The sequence below is a fragment of the Papio anubis genome, chromosome 20 (genome assembly GCF_008728515.1).
Source record: "Papio anubis isolate 15944 chromosome 20, Panubis1.0, whole genome shotgun sequence".
NCBI classification, from domain to species: domain Eukaryota; kingdom Metazoa; phylum Chordata; class Mammalia; order Primates; family Cercopithecidae; genus Papio; species Papio anubis.
In genome coordinates this window covers 14,242,990-14,262,320 of record NC_044995.1, presented here as the reverse complement: position 1 = coordinate 14,262,320, position 19,331 = coordinate 14,242,990, and positions in this window count along the sequence as shown.

Sequence of the window (19,331 nt, the reverse complement as noted above, 5' to 3'; positions counted from 1 at the left end):
GCCCACCACCACACCCAGCTAATTTTTGTTTGTGTTTTTAGTAGAGACAGGGTTTCACCATATTGGCCAGGATGGTCCCAAACTCCTAACCTCAGCTGATCCACCCACCTAGGCCTCCCAAAATGCTGGGATTACAGGTCTGAGCCACCATGCCTGGCCCCAAACCCCACATTCTTAATGGCAGCTCTGGGCCCTACATATTTTCACTTCTCCAGGGTGACCCTGGGAACTTAATTCTAACTTGGGTCCTATGGTAGCTCTTTAACCACCCTAGCAGCTCCGTAAGTATAGTTCAGCTTGAGAGAAAGAGACAGAGAGGGAGACTTCAAGCACTGGGGGTTTGGTGCCTTTGGTGTCAGACAGACTGGACCTGGATTTAAATCCACTTTGTTCTCTATTATCTGTGTGATCTTGGGCAACTGACTTAAGCTCTCTAGGGCTCAATTGCAACATTCGTAAAATGAAGATGATATCATGTAATAGCTATAATAATAGCTACTGTATTGAGCACTTTATATTTATTAATATAGTTAATCCCCATACATCTCTAGGAATTAGGTACTATTGTAGTTGTCATTTCTCAGATAAGAAAACTGAGGCATAGAGAAGTTAAGCAGCATTTCCACATTAACACAATTCTTAAGTTGTAGAACTGGGATTCTGAACATGGAAGCCCGACCTCAGAGCCTGTGTCCTTAACTACTGCACTGGACTGTGGTCCACAGAATGTTAACAAGGATTGGGGGGGGGGGGGGGGCGGAAACAACAACAACAACAAAAACCCCCAAAACACAAACATTTAAAGCACCAGGTATAGAGCTTGGCAATCAGTTATTAAATTAAATAACTGATGGCAGTAAATGGCAGCTGTTGCCGCCAGGGTAGAAAAGCCTATTTTCCAAGCTGTGCTTCCCCACGGGCACATGGAGGATGTGGCCGTCAGTCAGGGCAAGGCAGGAGAGAGACGGGTCTTCCCGCTGTCCCAGGGTTTGCAAGGTGTCAGGTCTTCTCCCACTCCAACTCTGTTAGACACAGTTTGTTGGCAAAAGTCTTGTTTCCCTAATCCCAAAGTTGCCTGACAGGCCTAACAGGCCCCGAAAGGAAAACACAGGAGCAGGGTGGCCATAGGAAAGGGCTCCTTTCCAGTGAGCCAGTTGCTCAAGAATCACTTTTCTCACTGCTTCAGAGGAATCTGGCTTTTTGTATCCTGCTGTCTCACCCATCTGGTCAGGGCTCCCAGATAAGTTACCTGGGGAACAGAGTGGGGCCTCTGCCTAAATTGGCACAAGATGAATAGTCAGTGCCAAGAAACTAAGGAGACCCTGCAGGGACCTGGGGAAACCCAAATCTGGGCTTTAGAGGAAGGGAGCATCAAGCCTGCTTTGATTCCTTGTCATGTATACTTTGGGCCTCTGCCTGGGCTTGTGAATGGCTTGGTCAGTCACTGAGCAGTTCCGGTGCACCTGTCCCATTCAAGTCACCAACTGGGTTAGAGGCAGCATGGTTTTTGGCTAAATGTTTTTTTGGAAGCCGAGGAACCTGCATTTCACTATAGCTCTGCCACTTTTTAGTTAAGTTGTGTGATCTTGACAGTTTACTCTTTTCTGAGCCTCACTTTTCTCATTTGTGAGAAAATTATGAGGATCTTTTTTGAGACAGAGGCTCATTCTCTTACCAGGCTGGAATGCAGTGGCTTGATCACAGCTCACTGTAGCCTCATCTTCCTGGGCTCAAGCAATTTTCCCATCTCAGCCTCCTAAGTAGCTGGGACTACAGGTGTGCGACACCATGCCTGGCTAATTTTTAAATTTCTTGTAGAGACGAAGTCTCTCTGTGTTGCCCAGGCTCATCTGAAACTCCTGGGCTCAAGCAATCCTCCCACCTCAGCCACCTAAAATTCTGGAATTATAGGCATGAGCCACTGTGCCTGGCTGAATTATGAGGATCAAATGACATCACATACACAAAGGCCCTAGAACAGGAACTTACACACTATAGGTGCTCAGTAAACACTCACAGTCACAGGTTAGGTGCAGTTGGGGGCTGTGGAAAAATATAAAGTACAATCTCTTGCGTTTAAGGAGGTTGCAGTCTAGATGGGATGAGAGGTAATAAGATAGAAAATCATGTAGATCACAATGTTGGGAATGCATGTAACATAATACTGGCTGGTTGTGCGCAGTGGTGTTATTGAAACCAATGATATTTATCTGAGGTGCAATTATTGTGAATGGGAAACTTTCGCAATAACATCAGCCAACAAGTGTCATGGACTGTGAAGGCTTTCGGAGTTCAGAGGTATGAGAGCTGCCCTATGAGCTAAGCCAGGGAAGGCTTTCTGAACAAGTGAGTGTTGCAAACCTGCAAAGGTTGGAGAAGAAGGTGGAGGGACACTCCAGAGAAAGAACAGAATGAGGCCAAGTAGCATCAGTTCAGAGGATAGGGAAGAAAACAGATTGGAACCAAGGGCTTGTAGGGGATATGAGAGGGAGATGAGATTGAATAGGTGGGTTGAGGTCAGGTTGTAAAGAGCTTTGAATGCTGTGCTAAGGAGTTTGGAATTTATCTGAAGGTTTTTGAGGAGGGGAATAACATTCATATTATGACCTTGATTTGCTCACGTATTCTTTTAATTTCTCTGTACCTTAGATCCGTCATCTATACAGTAAGAAGTTTGGATCATGTGATTGTAGAGGAGTTTCTCTCGCTAGAGAGTTTATGATTCTATGATACAGGAAGACTATTTTATTTTTATCTTTGTTTACTTATTTATTTTTGAGATGGCGTCTTGCTCTGTCATGAGGCTGGAGTGCAGTGGTGTGTGATCTTGGCTCACTGTAACTTCCGCCTTCCCGGGTTCAGCAATTCTCACGCCTCAGCTTCCCGAGTAGCTGGGATTACAGACACATGCCACCATGCCCAGCTAATTTTTGTATTTTTAGTAGAGACGGGATTTCACCATATTGGCCAGGCTGGTCTTGAACTTGTGATCTTCCTGTCTTGGCCTCCCAAAGTGCTAGGATTACAAGCGTGAGCCACCGCACCTGGCCAGGAAGATTATTTTAATGATAAAATGCAGAATTGGTATGAAGGGGAAAAACTGTAGGTGGAGGATTGTTTAGAAAGCCAGTGCAATATCAGGGAAGAAGGCTCTTGTGAGAGACTCTGTGTGGGTGAGGAAGGCCTTTATTGTATGTTATAGGTACTTTGACATTATAACTCTATTAACAGTTTTGAGTTCTGCAAGATACATCTCAGGAGACACCTAACTTGGGGCACCCAGAGAAGTGAATAAATTGATAAAATGTTTCAGGAAAGGAGTGATTATTTGGTAGGCTTCAGGTTTATACCATTCCTGTTCTGAAATAACCTAAGAAGGGCAGAAATAACATTATTGCTTCTCTTTAGGTGTTTTGTATAGTTTTTCAATTTACAAAATAGTTTCACAGGCATTATCACATTTGCTTTTCACCAGAGTCTCCTGAGGGAGGTTAGGCAGGTGCTTTCTCAGAGTTTTTTTTTTTTTTTTTCCCCCCCAAATTTAGGCCTCCTCGTTCTTTCTTTTCCTTTCTCTTTTCTTTTCCTTTTCCTCCTCCTCCTTCCCCCCTCCCCCTCCTCTCCCTCCTCTTCCTCCTCCTTCTTCTTTCTTCTCTTTTCTGTCTTCTTTCTTCTTTGTAGAGACAGAGGGTCTCCTCATGTTTCCCAGGCTAGTCTTGAACTCCTGGGCTTAATGATCTTCCCACCTGGGCCTCCCAAAGTGTTAGGATTACAGGCATGAACCACTGCACCTGCAGTTACTGATTTTTTTAGTATCTGGCCAGATACTATTTATATTACAGATACGTATAAACCAAAAAGTATCTGAGACAGATCTCAATCAATGTAGAGGTTTATTTTGCTAAGGTTGAGGATGCACCTGGAGAAAAAGAGACCTGTTGCAGTAGAATCCGTGGCCTTGCTTTTTCCAAAGATGTTTTGAGGACTTCAATATTTAAAGGAGAAACAGCAGGCAGGAGGAGGAGGAGGAAAGAAAAAGAAAAAGGAGGGTAGGCAGTGAGGCAAACAATTACATTCTTGGGAGGCTCCCAAGTGAATGTAACTGTTTTACATTAGCACTCAGTGAATTCACATTTTACATGTGAAAAAAAAGGAATTGGGGGGGAGTCAATTATGCATTTATCTAGTGCTCAACAGATCTACATTTTACATAAGATAATGTAAGCCTGTGAAATTACAGCTGTCTGTTTAGGAACAAAAAGAAGGCAGTTTCTGCATGACTCAGTTCCCAAGCTTAACTTTTCCCTTTGGCATAGTGAATTTGGGATCCCAGGATTTTATTTTCCTTTCGCAAACTCAATACATTGATTAAGTTTAACACTTTACCATGTGCCTCACACATGGAATCCAGTAAATGTTTGGTGCTATTCATTCATTCATTGAATTCCTTAATAAGCATGTAGTTTCCTGAATGCCTACTAGCTACAAAGCACTATATTAGGTACCGAGTGTATTAATGGGAATAAAAACATGGTGGCCCTTAAGGAGCTCGTAGTCTTATAAGGGAGACAAGTCAAACAGTTACAGAATAGAATGACAAGCATGGGCTGGGTACAGTGGCTCACGCCTGTAATCCCAGCACTTTGGGAGGCTGAGGCAGGCGGATCACCTGAGGTCAGGAGTTTGAGACTAGCCTGGCCAACATGGAGAAACCCCGTCTCTATTAAAAATACAAAAATTAGCCAGGCGTGATGATGGGCACCTGTAATCCCAGCTGCTTGGGAGGCGGAGGCAGGAGAATTGCTTGAACTCGGGAGGTGGAAGTTGCAGTGAGCTGAGATCGTGCCACTGTACTCCAGCCTGGGCAACAAGAGTGAGATTGTGTCTCAAAAAAAAAAAAAAAAAAAAAAAAGAATGACAAGCGTTATGATTAAAGGACAAAACAAGTGTTGTAAGAGCACAGGGGAGGGCTCACTAACTCATCCTGGGATGAGAATGCTGAGAACAGTGAAACACTTTCTTTTCTTCTTTTTTCTTTCTATTTTTAAGAGCTAAGTTCTGAAAGAGGAGTAGAAATTGAGAGGAGGGCTGTCTAGGCAGAGGGAACAATACATGCAAAGTCAGTGATGTGAGGGAGTGCAAAGTCAGTGATATGTTCGGGGAACTGCAAGTAGCTGAGCCTGTTGTCACAGATAGTACACAGGGACAGTGATTAGAAATAATCAGGGACCAGATTATGAAGAGCCTGGTATGCTTGGTGAAGAAGTTTAGATTTTATCCTCAAGGTGATGGAGAACTACACCTAGATTTTAGGCAGGGGATTGATGTAACCACCCAATGGGTTCTTCCTGCCCGCTGCACAAATAATGATCACAGCATTGCAATAAAGAAAGAGTTTATGGGGGTGGGACAAAAGAGTTTAATTGACACAAGGCTGGCCACACCACATGGGAGATGGAATTGTTATTCGAATCAGCCTCATCTTCAGCTCATAGGTTAGAGGTTTTTCAAAGGCGTTTAGGGGAAGGGGTTGGAGTGGCCATGTAATGGGTGCTTGCTGCTGATTGGTTTGGGTGAAGATGAAATCATAGGGTCTTGAAGCTGCTCTTTTGAGCTGAGTTGCTTCTGGGTAGGGCCACAGGAGTGGAGTTGGCAGGTCCAGGTGGAGCTCTGGGTGTCAGACATGCAAAAAACCTGAAAAGATATCTCAAAAGGCCAATTTACAACAGTGATGTTATGTGCAGGGCATATCTGGTGACCAGTCTACAGCTTAGCAGAATTCAGGTTCCTCTCCTCCCCCTAGCCCGATGGCCATTCATTAACTTTACAAAGGTGGTTGAGTTTTGGGGAAGGTTTCTTATCATTTAAACTATAAGCTAAATGTCTCCCAAAGTTAGTTTAGCCTAAGCATAAGACTGATTAAGGGAAAGACAAGATGGGGGAGCATGGGTTAGATAAGATCTCTTACTGCCATATTTTTTTCATTGTTATAATGTTTCCAAAGGCAGTATCATTGACATTAGCAGACTTGTGTTTTCGGGTGATCTCTTTGACTGTCAAAGTGGAGGACAGATTGAATCAGTGAGTTGGGGGAAGATGAAGCCCAGAAGCAGGATAAGTTGCGTTAGCTGTGATTGCTGCTTTCTTCTCTGGGATGCCCCTTTCCATCTTTAGGGATCTTGCCTGTGATACTTGTCGTAGCACCAGGCAAACAGAAGGCATTTTAACATCATGTGTTGGTTAGCTCCACTGCTGTGGCTTGCGCTAACAGTGACTGGGCATTGATTTGAAAGTAAAGTGAGCACCCTTTTTCCTGTGGTCACAAATCAGGCAAAATTGCTTTCTTGGTTAGAACTGACATGGAAGATATATATACACACACACATACACATACACACACACACACACATACACACATATTTTTTGAGACAGGGTCTCACTCAATCGCCCAGGTTGGAGTGCAGTGTTGTGATCTTGGCTCACTGCAGTCTCTGCCTCCTGGGTTCAAGCAATTCTCCTGCCTCAGCCTCCTGAGTAGCTGGGATTACAAGCGTGCACCACCACGCCCAGCTAATTTTTGTATTTTTAGTTGAGATGAGATTTCACCATGTTGGCCAGGCTGGTCTTGAACTCCTGACCTTAAATGATCCCCCTACCTCAGCCTCCCAAAGTACTGAGATTACAGGCGTGAGCCACCGTGCCCGGCCAGAAGATATGTTTGGCTCTTCTCAAGATGTCTCCATAGGCATTTTCCATTTTGTGAAGAGTCTTTGTTCCAAAGTTGACAGTGGCTTCCTTTAGGGCAGGAAACATATTTTTACTCATTTTTGCAGTCTCTGGACTTATCACAATACATGATACATACTAGGCAATGATAGATATTAGTTTCATGAATTTGAAATTGATTGTTTTGTATTTGAAATATGTTTCATGAAATATGCTGTAAATGTTGATTAGGTGCTCAGATTCCTCTTCAAAAGCCTTTTAAATCTAGAGCCTAATGGGGTACTGGGCATATCTAAGGCCTGAGAAGGAGGGAAGCTCTAGGAAATGGCAGGAATTAGCAGAATGGAAGTAAGTTACTTCCCAGAAGTATTTAGCAGTTGAACTGAAAGAGTTTCAGAAAGATTCTGGGCCAAAGGTTTTTAGAAAGACCTACTGGGGAGATTGGGAAGTTCTGAATTCCTTTTGCTATCTCTTGTTATACAAATCGCTTTTGTTCTTCCTCATATACTTTAAAATACATTTGGCTGGCACAGTGGCTGATACCTGTAATCCCAACACTTTGGAAGGCCAAGGTAGGAAGACTGCTTGAGGCCAGGAATCCAAGAGCAGCCTGGACAACAAAGCAAGATCTCCATTAAAAAATCAGCCAGGTGTGGTGGCATGCACCTGCTGTCCCAGCTACTTGGGAGGCTGAGGTGAGAGGATCACTTAAGCCCAGGAGGTCAAGGCTGAGTGAGCCATGATTGTGCCACTACTCTCCAGCCTGGGTGACAGAGTGAGACCTTGTCTCTGGGGAAGAAAAAAAAAAAAAGAATAAAATTGGCAGGGTGTGGTGGCCCACACCTGTAATCCCAGCACGTTGGGAGGCTAAAGTGGGAGGATCACTTGAGCCCAGGAGTTCTAAAGCAACCTGAGCAATGTAGTGAGACCTTATCTTTTTATTTTATTTTATTTTATTTTATTTTTTGAGACAGAGTCTCGCTGCATCGCTAGGCTGGAGTGCAGTGGTGCGGTCTTGGCTCACTGCAACCTCCGCCTCCTGGGTTCAAGTGATTCTCCTGCCTCAGCCTCCCCAGTAGCTGGAACTACAGGCATGCACCACCACACTCAGCTAATTTTTGTATTTTAGTAGAGACAGGGTTTCACCATGTTGGCCAGGATGGTCTCGATCTCTTGACCTTGTGATCCATCCACCTCGGCCTCCTGAAGTGCTAGGATTACAGGCGTGAGCCACCATGCCTGGCTGAGACTTTGTCTTTACAAAAAATAAACAAAATTAGCTGGGCATGGTGGTACACACCTATAGTTGCAGCTACTTGAGAGGCTGAGTTAAGAGGATCACTTATGAGCCCAGGAGGTCAAGGCTTCAGTGAGCCGAGATCGTATCACTGCACTCCAGCCTGGGCAACAGAGTGAAACCCCATCTAAATATAAATAAATAAATAAATAAATAAATAAATAAATAACAGTTAAATTAGATGACTTGCCATGGTTTCCTGATTCTTTGTCTTTTTATGTTTCCTTTTTTCGTTAGCAATGTTTTCTCCTTTATGCCATTATCATCATTCTTCAGTGCCCTGCTGAAATGCTTTTCATGAAACCTTATGGAAAAAATAATCTCTCCCTATCCAAGTCATCTCAATTTTTAGACTAAGTACCCTTGTGGTACTTAATGCTCTCTACCTAGAATTATATATGGGTTATCATTCTTACACTAGAAGGAAGGAATCATATGTAATTTAGCTATGAGTATTCCAGAGTGTCTAGCACAGGTCTTCGTAAGTGTTGAATGGACAATGTGGCTGAGCTGTATTACTAACTTAGTGTTATGGTTACTTTTACTTGTCAACCTAGCTGGACCATGACGTTGCCAGGTATTTGGTCAGATATTATTCTGGGTGTTTCTTTCTTTCTTTTCTTTTTCTTTTTTCCCAAGATGGAATCTTGCTCTGTCACCCAAGCTGGAGTGCAATGGCGTGATCTCAGCTCACTGCAACCTCCACCTCCCAAGTTCAAGCAATTCTCTTGCCTCAGTCTCCTGAGTAGGTGGGATTACAGGCTCATGCCACCACGCCTGACTAATTTTTGTATTTTTAGTAGAGATGGGGTTTCTCCATCTTGGCCAGGCTGGTCTCGAACTCCTGACTTCATGATCCGCCTGCCTTGTCCTCCCAAAGTACTGGATTACAGGCCTGAGCCGCTGCTCCTAGCCTATTTTGGGTATTTCTGTGAAGATATTTTTGCATGAGATTAAAATTTAAATTGATAGATTGAATAAAGTAGATTGCTCTCCCTAATATGGGTGGGCCTCATCCAATCAGTTGAAGGCCTGAACAGAACAAAAAGACTTATCCTCCCTTGAGTAAAGGAATTCCTCCTGCCTGACCACTTTTCAACTGGGATATTGGCTTCTTCCTGTCTCCAAACTCAAACTGAATCATCAGTTCTTGAGCCTTGCTGGCCTTTGGACTGAAACTGAAACTATACAACTGGCTCTCTTGGGTCTCTAGCTTTCCAGCTCACCCTGAAGCTCTTGGGGCTTGTCAGCCTCCATAATTGTGTGAGACAATTCTTTATAATAAAGCTCTTTTTATATACAAACACACACACACGGTTGGTTCTGCTTCTCTGGAGAACCCTACTACACTTGGGTTCTAAATGTTAGAAATATCCCAGGGAAGGGAAAAGAGTTATCTACCATTCCTGGCACAGGATTAACATGAGGCACACTTTAAAATGATGCTCTTCTTATAAACTCTTCTCCCTCTTCTAAGATTTAAGGTATATAGGACTTTGATGCTACCCTTATCCCTCTACTTTAATATCTGATCCAGGCCTATCTTGTTCCTCATTTATGGCCGAAATTTCCTTTGCTTTTGAGTCATTTTCCCAACCCTACCCCATTCCCATTAAAGCTCCCAACTCAGTGTGTTAGATGGAAGCTAGGTGGTGGGGGAAAAGCAGTTTGTACAAGTGATTCATGTATAGCTGAAAGCTCTGTAATCTTCTCAGAACCATTTGCTAAATGAATTAGATGAAATATCGTGTAGTTTAATAAAGTGGGATGAAAATTTTAGGCACAGTGGGGGCAAAATCTTTGAGTAACTGCCCAATGGGAGTTACTCAACCCTACCTGGAGTCAGTCTTAGGGTTAGCATTCCTGTGTGCTTACTGCTTTGACAGATTCTTCCCTTTTCCATCTTTGAAACTGCAGTTTCGCCAGGTGTGGTGGCTCCTGCCTGTAATCCTAGTACTTTGAGAGGCTGGGCGGTGGGGGATGGACCACCTGAGGTAGGGAATTTGAGACCAGCTTGACCAACATGGAGAAACCCTGTCTCTACTAAAAATATGAAATTAGCTGGGCGTGGTGGTGCATACCTGTAATCCCAGCTACTCAGGAGGCTGAGGCAGGAGAATTGCTTGAACTCGGGAGGCAGAGGTTGTAGTGAGCCGAGATCACACCACTGCAGTCCAGCCTGGGCAACAAGAGACTCCATCTCAAAAAAAAAAAAAAAAAAAAAGGAAACCACAGTTTCTCTCAAAACATTAACAAACAAGCACTCCCACAGAAGTAGCAATGGAGATTCTACTGCTAACATAAGAAGAGAGAAAGAAGGAAAGCATTTGCAGTCTCCACTGGATTTTTCTAAGTTAGCAACTATTTATAGTTTTGAAAGTCCTATTTTAGAAGAATATGATTTGTTTAAAAGATGATGAGCAAATCAGTAGTTTTATGTTATATGTGGTCATAAGCAGAGAAAAGACCTGGTTATAGGAGAGCAGATTTTAACGCAGTATGGAGGCACTATGTTTGAAATGTTGGTAAGTCAGGACCTCTACGTTGGTCTGCCTTAAAATACTTAGGATCTATCTTGTCTTCAGCTAGCTCTTCCCTTCCAGATTTTGAAACCAGCGCAACTGTCCCACAGGACTAATGTTTACAGGTTTTTTGAATAAACACAGAAATTGACCTTCCCTAGTCTTAAAACTCTAAACTGATATTTGTCTCATCTGAGTTCCTTCCTTAGGAAACTTACCCTCAGGCAAGGAACTGAACCTCATGAGATCCTCACACCCAGACAATGAGATACCAGACTCATCCATCATGACTGCTTCCCTTCCCCTCCCTAATTCCTGTTTTCCCACTTTCCCTGCTATATAAACTCCCCAATTTCAGTCCGTCAGAGACACAGATTTGAGACTTCATCTCCTGTTGTCCTTCATTGCAGCACCCGATTCAAGCCCTTCTTCCTGGCAATACTTGTTGACTTAGTGACTGGCATTCTATGCAGCAAACCACAGGACTAGGCTGAATGTATTTCGGTAATAATTTCCTGTGAGAAGGAAGTAGTTAGAAGAAAGAGCATGATCATAATAGGAAACTAAAAACTCTGCATCTGTTTCAATATTTTAATATTTAAATATATTTAAGCCTGTCTTATATTAAAAATACCCTCTTTTGAACTCTACTTCTCTTACTGGCTTCTACCGTATCACTCTCTTCTTTTTTTTAGAAACTAACATTTAGTTAGTTTCTAAACATTTATTTATTCTAAACATTTATTTATTTATTTATTGTTATTATTATTATTATTTTTTGAGATGGTATCTCACTCTTTTGCCCAGGCTGGAGTGCAGTGGTGCAATCTTGGTTCACTGAAATCTCCTCTTACTGAGTTCAAGCGATTCTCCTGCCTCAGCCTCTCAAGTAGCCTGGGACTACAGGCATGTACTACCACGGCTGGCTAATTTTTATATTTTTAGTAGAGATGGGGTTTCACTGTATTGGCCATGCTGGTCTCAAACTCCTGACCTCAGGTGATTGCCCGCCTCAGCCTCCCAGATTGCTGGGATTACAGGCTTGAGCCACCGTGCCTGGCCTAAACTAATAGTTAAAAAGAGTTTATAGTTACTATCTCCATTTACTTATCTCCCATCTACTCCTGAGCATCCTGGAGTAGACTTAATTCCTGTTGTGCAACCAAAACTACTCTTACCAGGGTTGCCAATGATGACACAGTTGCAAAATAGAATTACCCTTTCTCACCCTTGTTTTACTTGGCGTTGCAGCACACTTACCACAGTCCGCCAGTGCTTTGCTTTGGAACTGCTGCTCTCTGGCCCTCATGCTGTTTGTTGGGTTCTCTTCTACCTCTCTGGCCGTTCCTTTCGAGTTTTCCTTACCACCTTCTCTGATGTCAGTGGTCTTTAGGGTTCTATCCTTATGTCCCCTTCTCTTTCTATATACTCATGTTCCCTGTGTGACTTCAGTTATAATTGATATCTGATGAATGGCCCATTTCTCTCTCTGTCTCTTTCTCTCTCTCTTTTTTTTTTTTTTTTGAGAAGGAATCTCGCTCTGTCACCCAGGCAGGAATGCAGTGGCATGATCTCTGCTCACTGCAACCTCTGCCTCCCGGGTTCACGCCATTCTCCTGCCTCAGCCTTCCGAGTAGCTGGGACTACAGGTGCCTGCCACCATGCCAGGCAAATTTTTTGTATTTTTAGTACACATCGGGTTTCACCATGTTAGCCAGGACGGTCTTGATCTCCTGACCTTGTGATCCACCCACCTCACCTTCCCAAAGTGTTGGGATTACAGCTGTGAACCATTGCACCTGACCATCTCTCTCTGTCTTTAAATAGAGATGGGGTCTTACTCTTTCACCCAGGCTGGAATGCAGTGGTGCGATCATAGCTTACTATAACTTTGAACTCCTGGGCTCAAGCAATCCTTCCACTTAAGCATCCCAAAGTGCTGGGATTACAGGTGTGAGCCACTGTGCCCAGCTAATTAAAAACTTTTTTTTTTTTTTTGGTAGAGACAGGGTCTCACTATGTTGCACAGGCTGATCTTGTAACTCCTCTGGCTTCAAGCTATTCAGCTACCTAAGCCTTTCAAAGCACTGGGGTTATAGGTGTGAGCCACTGTGACTGTCCTCCATCTCTCTCTCTCTCTCTCTCTTTTTTTTTTTTGAGACAGAGTCTCCCTCTATCGCCCAGGCTGGAGTGCAGTGGCATGATCTCTGCTCACTGAAACCTCCGCCTCCTGGGTTCAAGTGATTCTTACGCCTCAGCCTCCCAGGTAGCTGAGATTACAGGTGCCCACCACCACACCTGGCTAGTTTTTGTATTTTTAGTAGAGACAGCGTTTCACCATGTTGGCCAGGCTGGTCTTGAACTACTGACCTCAAGTCATCCTCCTGCCTTGGCCTCCCAAAGTGCTGGAATTACAGGCGTGAGCCACGGCACCCAGCCCTCCATCTCTCTTGAATTGTATATCTCAACAGTTTATTGGGCATCTACTTTTGAATATGCAACATGTCCAAAAAAACTGAACTTAACTTGCCTCTAAACCTGATTGTTTAAAATGAAATTTTAGCCAGGTGCAGCAGCTCACACCTGTAATCCCAGCACTTTTGGGAGGCTGAGGCGGGAGGATTGCTGGAGTCCAGGAGTTTGTGACCAAGCAAAGAGTAGGACCCCATCTCTATTTAAAGAGAGAGATGGCCAGGCACGATGGCTAACACCTGTGACCTGGGCAACATGAGACCTCATGTCTTAAAAAATAAAATTAGCTTGGCATGGTGGCATGTGCCTATATACCAGCTACTCAGGAGGTGGGGATTGTTTGAGCCCCAGAGGTTGAGTCTGCAGTGAACTGTGATCACACGACTGTACTGTAGCCTAGGTGACAGAGTGAGACCCTGTCTGAAAAAATTAAAAAAAAAATTTCAGTGGATGGTACCCCACAGTGATCCACCCCAGAAATCTGGCCACCATCTTTGATTACTCTTTTATTACCCCCACATCTAGTCAATCACTCAGTCTTGACAATACTACCTGCTAAATATCTCTCAAGCTGTCCACTTCTTTTTCCAACCTTACTCACACTACTGATTCAGGCATTTCCTTTTCCAGATCACTGCAATAACTTTCTCTCTGATTCCACTGGTTTGTCTTCAGTCCAATTCCATGCCACTCTAATTCATTTTCTGCAGTGTGGGTGGAGTAGGTGTATGAAACAAAATTCTAATCACATTTTCCCCCAATATTAAAGCCCTTTAAATGGTTCTCTGTTGCCCTCAGGATGCACTTTGATCTCTTCAATAGGGCCCCCAAGCTTTTTTTTGTTTTGTTTTGTTTTGTCATATTACAAGTTTAAAAGAGCTCAGTCTTCTCCAGCTTCATCTGTGCTAATCCTGCCCCCACCTTACCCCCATTCTTGTACTCCAGGTACACAACACTACTTTAATTCCTTAAATACCCCTGTTCTCTACTGTGTCTGGGCCTTTGCACTTATTCTGTCTGCTTAGAATGCTCCCATTATGTCTCTTTCTTATCAATGTTAGTTATCTTTGGTTTAGACATCACTTCTTTTGTGCTATGCTATGCTAACACCCCAACCCCAGGTCATGCTTCTAAAGTACCCAGTACTTACCCCTGGGTAGCGCTTACCATGCCCTCTCAAGATTACATGGTGAATGTAGTGTAAGCATTTTGTATGCAGGGACTACATGTCTCACTGTTGAATCCTGGGTCCTAGAAAAGTAGCTATCACATAATAGATGCTTAGTAAATACACATCGTTACTTTGGGTATGTTTCTCATTAAATCAATTAAACAAGTGGCACAGAGCTGGTAGGGAATGACCAAAAATGAGGTCCTAGGCCTCAATGTTAGTGTTTTTTTTTTTTTTTTTTTAAAGTAAAGCCAAAGTTCAGATTATTGCAGTTTTACAGGTTGGCTATGGGTCTTAATGGGCTTATGGGATATTACAACTGAATCTGAACTCCGTCCAGCTGGTACAGTCTTTATCCAGGCTTCAATGTTCTTTTTTTTTTTTTTCCTTAAAAAAACAGCTTTATTGAGATATAATTTATATGCCACACCACTCACCCATTTAAAGTATATTCTATTCCTCAATGATTTTTTTTTCCAGAGCAAGAGTGGAAGTTTATTTTATTTTATTTTTAAGGTGGAGTCTTGCTTTTGTCATCCCGGGTGGAGTACAATGGCATGATCTTGGCTCACTGCAACCTCTGACTTCCGAGTTCAAACAATTCTGCCTCAACCTCCTGAGCAGCTGGGATTACAGGCGCCTGCCACCACGCTCAGCTATTTTTTTTTTTTTTTTTTTGTATTTTTAGTAGAGATGGGGTTTCACCATGTTGGCCAGGCTGGTCTCCAACTCTTGACCTCAGATGATCCACCCGCCTTGGTCCCCCAAAGTGCTGGAATTACAGGTGTGAGCCACCGCACCTGACCAGAAGTTTATTTTTAAAAGGCTTTAGAAAATGAAAAAAGAGAAAGTATGCTTGGAAGACGTCCAAGTGGGTGACTTGAAGAACAAGTGCCTGATTTTTAGCATAGTCACAGAATTATGTAACTATCACCATAATCAGTCTTCAGAACATATTCATCGCCCCAACTAGAAACCCTATACCCATTAGTAATCGCTCCTTTTTTCACGCCACCCTTCAGCCTCCTTTCTCCAGCCTCTGGGAACCCTAATCTACATTTTTGTTTCTGTGGACTTGCCTATTCTCAATATTTCATATAAATGGAATAATATGTGTTCTTGTGACTGGCCTCTTTCACTTAGCATAATATTTTCAAGCTTTATCCATGTTGTATCATATATATATCAATACTTTATTTCTTTTTATTTTTTACTTAAAATTTTTTTCCTATACAGATGAAGTCTCACTATATTTTAACCCAGGCCGGTCTCAAACACTGGGCCCAGGCCATCCTCCCACCTCGGCCTTTCAAATTCTTGGGATTATAGGTGTGAGCCCAGCCCCATTTCTTTTTATTGCCAAATGATCTTCCATTGTATGTATATACCACATTTTGTAAATCCATTCATCAGTTGGTGGACATTTGAGTTGTTTCTGCTTTTGGCTATTACAAATAATGCTGCTTATGAACATTTTTTTTTTTTTTTCCCCTAAGAAATGGAGTGTTGCTCTTCTCACTGAAACCTCCACCTTTCCAGTTCAAATGATTCTCCTGGCCCAGCCTCCTGAGTAGCTGGGATTACAGGTGCACACCACTACACTCAGCTAATATTGGTATTTTTAGTAGAGACATTGTTTCACCATGTTGGCCAGGCTGGTCTTGAACTCCTGAGCTCAAGTGATCTGCCCACCCCAGCCTCCCAAAGTGGTGGGATTACAGGGGTGAGCCATCAAGCCCAGCCTTGGACATTTGTGTGTGAGTTTTTGTATAGACATGTTTTTATTTCTCTTGGGTATATACCTAGGAGTGGAATTGTTGGGTCATATTATTACCAGAATGGGGTCCTGATCGAGTCCCCAAGAGAGGGTTCTTGGATCTTACACAGGAAAGAAGTCAGAGTAAGTCCATAGAGTAAAGTGAAAGCAAGTTTATTAGAGAAGAAACAAAAGAATAGCTGTTCCATAGGCAGAGCAGCCCTGAGGGCTGCTGGTTGGATATTTTTATGGTTATTTCTTGATTATATGCTACATATGGGGTGGATTATTCATGAGTTTTCCAGGAAAGGGGTGGCGATTTCTTGGAACTGAGGGTTCCTTTTCCTTTTTGACCATTTAGGGTAACTTCTAGACATTGCCATGGTATTTGTAAACTGTCATGGCACTGGTGGGAGTGTCTTGTAGCATGGTCACCATTATAATTTGTGTATAAAGAGCAATGAGGACAACCAGAAGTCAGTTCCATCTTTATCTTGGTTTGGGCGGGTTTTGGCCAGCTTCTTTACTGCATCCTGTTTTATCAGAGGGTTCTTTGTGACCTGTATCTTGTGCTGACCTCCTGTCTCATGCTGCAACTAAAAATGCCTAATCTGGGAATGCAGCCCAGCAGGTCTCAGCTTTATTTTACCCAGGCCCTGTTCAAGATGGTGTTGCTCTGGTTTGAAGACCTCTGACATATTTCCCGCCTTTTTACAAGGGAATCTTTAATCCTAAGGGTTGCAGAGGGGCAAAGATCCATCTACTGTAACTTCTTTAGGCTGAATAGGGGCAGTGATATTCCTGCCTATTAGGGTGTCTTGTATCCAGGGTAGAGAGGAGCTCAGTCAGAAAGTTTCAGTATAGTGAGGGCCCTTCATAACTCTGAGTTCTGACAAAAGGTGATATCTGAAAGATAATAAGTACTCAATTTAAGAAAACATTGAATAAGCTTATCTTGCATTTTTACACAAAGAATATGAGAGCAATATATTCCACAAAAGTAAAGCAAAATAAGTAAAATTATTCCAAGTGAACTAAATAAGAAAGTGTTTCATGAACAGGGCAGTTGTTGGAACCAAGCTGATACAGAGTCACTAGCTGATTCCAATACATGCCCAGAATTAAGATATTGATCTAGATTTTTACATTACCTTCCCCTTTTGTTTCTTCTGAGCAGCAGCCAGAGATCACTGGTTGGTTCACAGGAAGAAGCAGAGTCAGTCTAAAATGCAGAAAAAACTCAAAAAGCAACAGATGAGACTAGAGTCTAATAACAGGTGTATCACAGTTTTTGAAAAATAATTTTTCTCTAATTCCCATTTTTATTAAAAACAAATCATGGTAGGACTCATTTATTTGCAAACTAAGTTTTAGTCTTATTATACTAGGTCTGATTTTTTGTATAAAGTGCAGCAAGAGTAATTATTTGCCATATAGGCTCTTTTTAAATTGGATTTGATGGAACTTTGTTCCATAAGGAATCTCAGATTAGAGCTTTTAAAGCACTGAGCCCAGCCATGGGTTTGTACCTTCACATACTTGTATGACTTGGGTACATTTCTCTCCTCTCAATTTCCCAGGATAATTGGGACTCCTGGGCCAGAGAGTGACATTTTTGGCCAGGCGTGGTAGTCACACCTGTAACGCCAGCACTTTTGGAGGCTGAGGTGGATTGATCACTTGATGTCAGGAGTTTGAGACCGGCCTGGCCAACATGGTGAAAACCCTGTCTCTACTAATAATACAAAAAAATATTTAGCTGGGCATGGTGGCACATGCCTGTAATCACAGCTGCTCAGAGGCTGAGACAGGAGAATCACTTGAACCTGGGAGATGGAGGTTGCAGTAAGCCAAGATTGTATCACTGCACTCCAGGCTGAGTGACAGAGTGAAAAACACTCTCAAAAAAAAAAAAAAAAAAAAAAAAAAAGTGACATTCTTTAGAAAGTGACATTCTTTACTTACCACAGGTCAGGATCTCTGTACAAGGATTGCATAGACAAGGCACGAGGCCAGTTTTCCCAGGGGGCTTTTTCTGACTCTGTAAGTCAACTTTTGATTCCTTAAAAGTAGTCTTTTTGCACCTGGCATGCCATTCCAGTCAAAGCCTTCATAAAATAACCATTGTCTCCAGTGGTGTCCTGTTACGAAAGAAAACAGATTCTTATTGTACTTGTGCAAATATTGCCATAGTTAAGAATACTTACAGTTTCCAAATTTTGGAGAAATGAGGTAGAGAGAAATAAATATGCTCCAAATTTTATTTATTGGAATGTATTTTACTTGTTAAAAGCTGTAAATAGCTCAAAAGAAAAGTATTCTTGACTCTGAAAAGGCAGAAAGGATCAGCAATGCTTTAGGCAAAAAGTCATAAAAAGATTATTTTCGTCTTTTGTTAGTTCAGTCTATGCAATTAATTCCTGTTTCACTCAACATTTATGTACACATTAGTTTTCCAAGAGAGTCTTTGAAGTTCTTTCCTCTCTATTTTGATGGCACACTTTCCAAAGTTATCAAAGGCCTGCATTTAAGAGTACTCGTCAGAGTCCTATAGCTGATTATAAACTGCCCTTTAAAGAGGATCAAAATAAGACAACAATTGTCTGTGGATGACAGAAATTCTTATGGCAGTCATGGTTCTTCTGTGGCATACAACAATTTTACAAAACAATTATAATTATTATTGATAATATACACTAAGTCATATCAGTATTATAGGACTATAGTATAATTTTGGAAAACATACCAATAACACATTTATACAAATACAGCCCAAAGAAAGCCAAACACTATTTCATATTTGACAGTGCTTCCTGTATGATTTTAATATACCAAATAAGCCAAATGTGTCTCTTTTGGACTTTAGGGTATCTAATATCTAAAGGATTAATCAGGTCAGAAACCGGCAATTTATAGTTTGATTTTGGAAAGTTTTCAAATGTCAAAGGTTTGAAATACTTGATATAAAAAAGAATCCCGGCACACTGTAAGTCATTTAGCCAAAATGATAACTCAAAGATTTTAAAAAGGGAAAAACCTGGCTGGGCACGGTGGCTCATGTCTGTAATCCCAGCACTTTGGGAGGCCGAGGTGGGTGGATCATAAGGTCAGGTGTTTGAGACCAGCCTGGCCAATATGGGGAAACACTGTCTCACTAAAAATACAAGAAATTAACCAGGCGTGGTGGTGCATGCCTATAATCCCAGCTACTCGGGAGGCAGAGGCAGGAGATTTATTTGAACCTGGGAGGCGGAGGTTTTAGTGAGCCAAGATTGTGCCACTGCACTCCAGTCTGGGTGACAGAGTGAGACTCTACCTGAAAAAAAAAAAAAAAAAAAGGGGAAAAACCTTTACTCATTGACAGAGGGAAGACTTAGCTTTCCAAATAAT